Below are 7,500 nucleotides of genomic sequence, written 5' to 3'. Positions count from 1 at the left end.
GTGTGTGTGTGTGTGTGTGTGTGTGTGTGTGTGTGTGTGTGTGTGTGTGTGTGTGTGTGTGTGTGTGTGTGTGTGTGTGTGTGTGTGCGTGTGTGTGTGTGTGTGTGTGTGTGTAAGCATATTTCAGCCGTTGGACTTCTTCGGTACTCTTATTCTAAACCAACAATGAACTCAGATCACGAACGTAGCGCAACAGAACAGAATTTTATTAAAAAATTCGGATCGCATTATAGTCAACAATGCTGTTGGAGAGAAGCCGTATTTCCAGACCGTGCCATGTGGAACAGGCTTTTCATCGAGAAAAACTTCCAGTTCGAGGGTGAGTAGTTCGGTGAGGACATGATAAAATGAGTCGAAGCTGGCTGTCAAATGAAATCGCAATCAAGCCCCACATTTCGTCACAAGGTTGTCTGCAACTAGCCGATCGCCGGCGGCCAGCCGGGTACTCTGTTTTGTGATCAGCTGAAAGAAATGACAAGTGCATAGTTTCTGTTTTGTCTATGACGAAGGGGTACGGAATATGCTAGCTTTCAGCTGTGTTAGGTATGAGTATTCCAGCGTCACAATTTCAACAACTAAGGCAAATGAAATGTACGACATCGGTGACGCGTAAGACGGCATGGACGTAGGAACGTTTCAAATAGCGTGTGGAGGGGGCAAGCAAGCTCAGGGTGTACTTCAGGAACTTTTTCTGGAAAGCGAAACCTACCCCCCCCCCCCCCCGGTGGGGGGGGGGGGGGGGGTAGGGAGGGAGTAGGGATGAAGATTGTTATCGCTCTTTATTCAAATGGAATGGCTGCTATGCTAGCTATGCATCTAGAGCTGTTTATCACTGGTGCATGGTCTTGCCTATTCGACTCATCTGTCATTTGGCAAATAAGGCTATCCAACTTCTCTAGATTATTCGTCCATTTTAACATTGTCTTTCCTGGGGAGACCAAATTCCACGAGCGGGTACACATTTTGTGTCATTGAGGAAGCATCTGCCTCCACAGTGCAGATGCCAAAATACGGCCTGGATATAGGCTGGTGAGAATTTTGAAAGTGAATCGATGGCTCGCAGTGCGCCAGGTTTTTCATGCGCCTTCATTTCGCTGGCTGTTTTTCAAGAAATAAGACTTGTCGCAGCATTTTAGGCGGAAAAAATTCTGGGGCCTTAAACTACTAGAAACAATGTGACAAAATCAATAAAACTGGAGATTCTCTTTTAAGAATCGAGCCATATAATAAGGCCCGTCTGTCATATGTTCCTTATCTGTGCTGTGCTCCTGTCCGTCGTCGGTGGTCACTGCTCTGGCCTGGGTGTCTCCCGCATGACTGACTGCGAGCTGATCGTATGGCTACTTTGCTGCATACTTTTGGATCAGCGTTACTTCTACATGGTGTATGAACCATGTGTTGGACGCCTGCAATAGCATTTTTCCCGAATTATCTTGCCTTATACCACACCATCGCAGAACAATAGCCTCCGGGAAGCTGTCTGCCTTAGGTATGGGTTGGCCCAACGGACACTTCATTGCCCATCATTCAACGTATGCAACTTTATCTGCTTTTGTGTGTAGGCAGAGGCGTAGTCAGAGCCTGGCCAAGAGCAAAGACAGGGTTGACAAAAGTCCATCGTATGGCGACCCCCCCCCCCCCCACAAAGCCCCGGATATGGCTTACTTGTTAACAAGTGACACGGTGCTCTTCGTTTTATTGTTATTTTTGCCTTGTAACCAGAACAGAGACCAGGAGCTACCGTGAGCTCAATTCTGTTTGCATTTTGAAGTTAATGAGCTGCAGAGATAATGCGTTGAACGACTGCATGGAAGAAATCACCGGCGCTCTTAATTCACAATGGTTAGCTGGCTCTTTCTAAACCGATAGAATTCAGAAGCTTTGTCAATTTTTTATCTCGGTTCTACAGACATCGAGGACATCGCGAAGGTAGCTTGTAGATCGATGTTTGATCCAAATTTGAAGACGAAAATTTGATTGCGAATCGAATGGTCAACAATGTGTATTAACATGGCCAAGCCATGTTTGTCTGAAAATGTTCACCATTCAGTCAGAATCGATTAGTGATACAATTCTTGTACCGTGCTTTTTAACATGCTCGCTCGCAAATCTTAGCAACAAACCTCGACACTAGGCGTTGCAGTCTCCGTAGTCCGCGGAGCGTTAGCACAGTAGCTATTATTTAGCCACCGCCCATCGGTGGACGAAAATAATGACGCGTCTGAAATGATCAGCTTTTAACACTTTAATCAACTAGTTATACAAGTTATGTGGCATAATTTGGAGCATGCGCAATCGAAAATTTTAGAAACACAAGCTGGCCCCCAGGCGTTGCAGTCTTCGTAGGCCGCGCAGCGTCTGCTTAGCATGGGGCTGGAATCTGCTGGTTAAACTGGACGAGAGGAGGCAAAATGTCTGTTTTTCGTGTTTTCGCAGTTATTTATCTGTCCACAAGACATATTAACACGGCGCCCGCCGTCTGGTGGCACTTGTAATGCCCGAAACGTATCGGTTTTACGGAAGTTGCAACCCAGACCATCCTTGTCCTTGCACTCGAGGTTGCGGGCGGACTTGTTCAAGCCTTTTTTCTTTGTTTCAGTAATGCATTCTGAAAGAATTGAACGTTGTAGTGATGAAGCTGCCAGTGCACAGGACGCTCGTGATTAACATATTATTAAGTGTCATTTAAGACCCCAACAGCAATTCTTTTCCACCTTTCTCAGCGTCTAGCATCTCACGCAAGCTGCAGTGAATAAGACATTGATAACTCACGAGCAGTGCTCGCCTGCACAACAACTTTGTGAAGACAGTACAATGAGCATCATTAATAATACAGCTACTTATTTTTAAAATTATTTATGGAAAGACAGTCTTGTAAAGCCATATCATGTGAGCCTATACTGAGCATGTGCATTAACACGCGCTCGGGTGGGGGCAAATTGACCCCCCGAAGATTTTTTCAGAATGGTTTCCGAACTGCGCGGCATAGCCGTGCCAAATTTTGAATAGCTGTACACAATTGAACAGCGGATCGTTTGGCATAAAAAATTTAGGTGTAATTTGTAAGGTCACTGACCTATAGCAGGTCAAAATCAGGTCATGGTTTCAGCGAAGGCAATTTCTTGGGAATCCTTCAATCTGATCTAACAACGGAGTTTTAGACTAAGCCATACGTCTCTGAGATGCTTTCGTAGGCAACACAACAGTTGAATGAGCAAATTGCATTGACCTAAGGTCAGGTATAAAGTTCACACCAAGGTCAAAACCAACCTATTTTGTTACTCTAGGGCTTGCTGTATGGGATAGTTTCTGGTGCTAATTTCGTATTCATTGATAGCAGGAACCACATTATCCATCTTTCATAAACTTCTAAGAGGTCAGAATAGGCCATTGACCTAAAATGACCCAAGTCAACATTTTGTTTTAGGAACATACTGCCTACTAGCGCGATCTTTGTCGCCTCGTCAAGTGCAAAACTCAAAGCAATATGGCATGATTTTGGTCATCTTGACCTTCAAAAGGTTAAACAATGTCATTGACCTCAAATGAGCATGCGACCTTCTGCTTTGAAACGGTTATCTAGGTTCTGGGGACACTGTGGATACCAACCTGGAACTTAACCTTGTTTGACCTTTTTGACATGAAGGTCATGACCTAGGAACATAAAATTTTGACCTAAGTGAGCTCACATACAAGTCAAAGCCACCTGTAAATTTGGTGTCTCTAGCTTTCTTAGTTCCTGGGATCTCAGGGGGGGGAGGTCAAATTGGCCACTCCCCACCCGAGCGAAGGGTATCTAGCCGGCCACCCGGGCACGTGTTAATGAGCTGCACGCTACTGCCACCAGCACCAGCCCCTACTCCCAAAATGAATTGCTGATATAATGACACATAATGGATTAATTTCACGCTGTAATACCTCATAGGTTCAAAACGTTGCCAGGGTCATAATGAATTACGAGCTTGCCTTCGTACACCCCTGCAACATAAGTGCTAGCGCTTCTCTTAGTTGGCCAGCGCTCCTTTGTGATATTCAAACACAAACGTAAAGGTAGGGGCTGGTGTCAATATATTGCATTGTATTCGGAGTCAATCGACTTAAAGAATATCAAAGCAATGTTCTCTATCAGAAGTACAAGCCTCGCACGCACACTCCCTGTCACATCAAGATAAATACAAGCCACTGGCACACACCACCAGTGACCACACACACATGTCAAGCCCCCGATTCACACTCCTTTGTCAAATAAGTGTGTTCTCATACTTGCACAGCTTGCGGAGCTACCTAATAGAAGGTTTTCTGGCAATGTCCGCGCTGATTTTCAGCCATAAAACCGCATTTCCGCGTAACCTCCCTTCAAAACAGTCCCAATGAGGCTTCATGGCGATGCGTCTCAAGAAATTCTACTTGTAGAACACAATTTTTTGTTTAAGGTTTAAAGTTGTGATACCATACGTGTGAAATATTTAGTGAAATATATATCTAAAATTACTGTAATGTTTCCCCAATTTCATAGTGTCTTGTTAACCCATGAGCCCGTGCAAGGTTCTGTGCTCCGGCATGCAAGGCGCCAATCGAACTGTCTAAGAAATATGTAAGTAGGAGAGGAAAAAATACCAGCGGAGAAAAAAGACAGATTTGTTGTCGCGTCTCTTTTAAAACATTGGGGAGAGTGCCCGTTTTTTGGGTACCGTACTTTTTCACAGACAGTGGCGTGCTTTTTATAGCATTGACCTATGGCCTAGAAATAAGGAAAAATGCCCGTTCATGAGTGCCGCACAACTCAAAAACGTTCACGCTTACGTTCGCGACACGCACTCAGCAGCGAAATCTTGCTAACAGCCAATCATCTTTCGCACCCTGTATCATACGTGCCGCATCATAGTTTTTGCGAATGTAGCAGAGACCATGCTGTTTTGACCATAAACAGAAAACAGCCTGTAGTATGACTGCGATCGCATAACGCTTTTATGACGTCGTTAATGCCGAGGCAGCTTTGAAATATGCTCCAAATAAATTTTTTCGCATTTTTGCGGGCTCGTAACTCAGGAACCAGATTGTTTTGGGTCTTAAAAAGGACATAACCGTGAACTGCACCAAAACGTCCTCAAGATGGCTATTTCAGTTCAAAACGCAATACAAATGTGGAACATCCCTTTTAAGGTGTTGGGCCTTGTCAAAAGCGTAGGCTCTCCGATGAAATGAGTTAGCCCAAGACCAACAGAGACGACACATGGGTGATCGAGGGTGCCGCAGCCGGTCAACCATGAGCTTCTTGTAACAGTGTACGGTCCTCCTAGAAAACAAGAGGAGCCCAAGACCAACGTGGTGGGCCCCTGCACGATCGGGAGTGTCCCGGCAGGTTAACATTTGAGATCGAGCCAGAGCGCAGGGCCTTCCAAGCAAACGAGAAAAAACCCAAGACCAATGTTGAAGGCGCCTCAGTGATTGAGATTGCGTTCGCACACGAACGCATAAATTCCCCGACATCAACGCAGGATCCTCAAAAGTGTAAAGTGGCGCAGACCAATGCAGGCGCCCCTGTGCGATGAAGAATGCCCTAGCAGACCAACAGAAAAGGCCCCGACAAAAGTCGGTAGGTTCCTGTAGGACCCTTGGAATTGTACATACGCAAATGAGAGCAATTGGAAAGAGCCTTAGTCCAATATCCAGAGTCCCTTAGCATTGAGTGTTTCGGTAGGCTTACTTATATGACTGCCTGCAGCAGCACAGGGTCCTCCGCTCAAGGGAAGGGCTCTTTATTCTTCCGAGATCAATGTGAAGGGCTCCTGCAGGGACTCTTGCTCAAGAGTAATCGAGAGTATCCCGGCAGGTTAACGTATGGGCCCCCGGCAATGACGTATAGAGCTTTTTTGGCGGTTGGAAAGAATTTGTTGAGTGCCCTTGTCCATCTAGAGTGCCACACCAGTTAAGCATAACGGGTCCGACAACAGCGCGAGACCCTCCAAGCAAGTGCCGAGATCTAGGGCAACGTAGAAGATTCCTCAGCGAACGGAATGCCCGAGTGAGTAGGCCCTTGCCACCGGTGTCACTTTTTATAATTGAGGAGGGGGAGGGCTCAGCCTCCCCCAAATGCTAACTTAAGCCCGTTAATCTCTTCCCTCTCAATGCATATAATCAAATAGGGAATACTGGGCCAAACAAATACGGAAGAATTATCTGAACTATTGGTATACTGGGTAGTAACTACCTTGAAGGGAGTGTTCCACCTTTGTTTGGGGTTTTGAACTGAAACAACCATCTTGAGGACCTTTTGATGCAGTTCAGATCGCAGTTTGATGCAGTTTTAATTTGTTTGCATCAGGTTTATCTTGTTCCAAATAAAATCCTGTAAGCACCTAGTGTTCTTGCCACTCGTTCATGTGTAAGGCCAGCCTAGAAATGTTTGGAAGTTTTTGAAATGATAACGCGTAGGTCGGAATGAAAAAAATTGACCGCAATATGCAGCAGCGCTTTAAAGTACAGGGCTGTCCAGATGAAAATAATACGTGTTTCCCCACCAGTGGCAAGTATATTTTCCGCACGATAATGACTGTGGCGGTTGTAACCACCACGTGCTGAATGACCTTGATCATGCTTATGCGGCATGATCGCCGACCGCGGTAGTCACCACTGAGCCTTTCTCAGATTTGCTAAGACGTCTTTTTCTGTGAATTACACCCTTTTCCAGCTTTTCCCCAAAGACATGTCGCATAAACTTGACACTGGGAGTAATTGCTCAGCAGGACAACAATTTTAAACCTAATTCTCTTTAGATTTTACTTCGAGGACGCATAGTCAAGTGGCCAAATCCCAGAAATTCATCCATTCAAAGGTTTCAGATTTAATCTTTCCAAAAAAGTCGCGGCACGCAGACACCGTTTTCTGAAGTCAACGAAAGGGTGGTCTCCTATCGAGATTGATGTGCTGGAAATCACAGAGCCCATCGCGGTGCTGGCATGTCTCTTCGTACCACAGGAAGATTCAACTTATTTTATGGTGTGCCAAGACAAAATATCTGCACTAAGTGACCAACCATCCAACTGATGCCGTCCGTTTGTCTTAGTGACCATGTCGTCCTCGGACGTGCGTCGGTGTGACAAAGCTCAATAAGGTTGTGGAGAAGTCCCTACACCCAGTCCAGACCCCAAGAGAAGGTGTCTGCAGCATCTGATGCTAGCTTATCTACCACTAGCCTAAAAGACCTTCTATCTCATGTCTGTACCTCGTTACAGTTCTTTGTCACGGTAGAAATTAAAAGGTTGCCTTGCCATTAAGTGCGCTTCGAGCAAAAATTTTATTTTAGCCGCTTCATCTCAGTGCTGGTAAATTGCACTACGCAAATACTTTCTAAACGAAGTTTTACCTTCGTCATATGGCAGCATTTGAGCCTTCCGATACCGAACAGACCCGAAAACGGGACGGCGGAGCGCCGCGGCCTAACGTTACGGGTAGCGTGTGTCGGGCGGCGACCAATAATATGCCGATTCAGAATCGTTT

This window comes from Pollicipes pollicipes, unplaced genomic scaffold (genome assembly GCF_011947565.3).
Source record: "Pollicipes pollicipes isolate AB1234 unplaced genomic scaffold, Ppol_2.1 Scaffold_7261;HRSCAF=8764_pilon_pilon_pilon, whole genome shotgun sequence".
In the NCBI taxonomy this organism is placed as follows: Eukaryota; Metazoa; Arthropoda; class Thecostraca; order Pollicipedomorpha; family Pollicipedidae; genus Pollicipes; species Pollicipes pollicipes.
Note: the sequence above shows the minus strand (reverse complement) of the source record.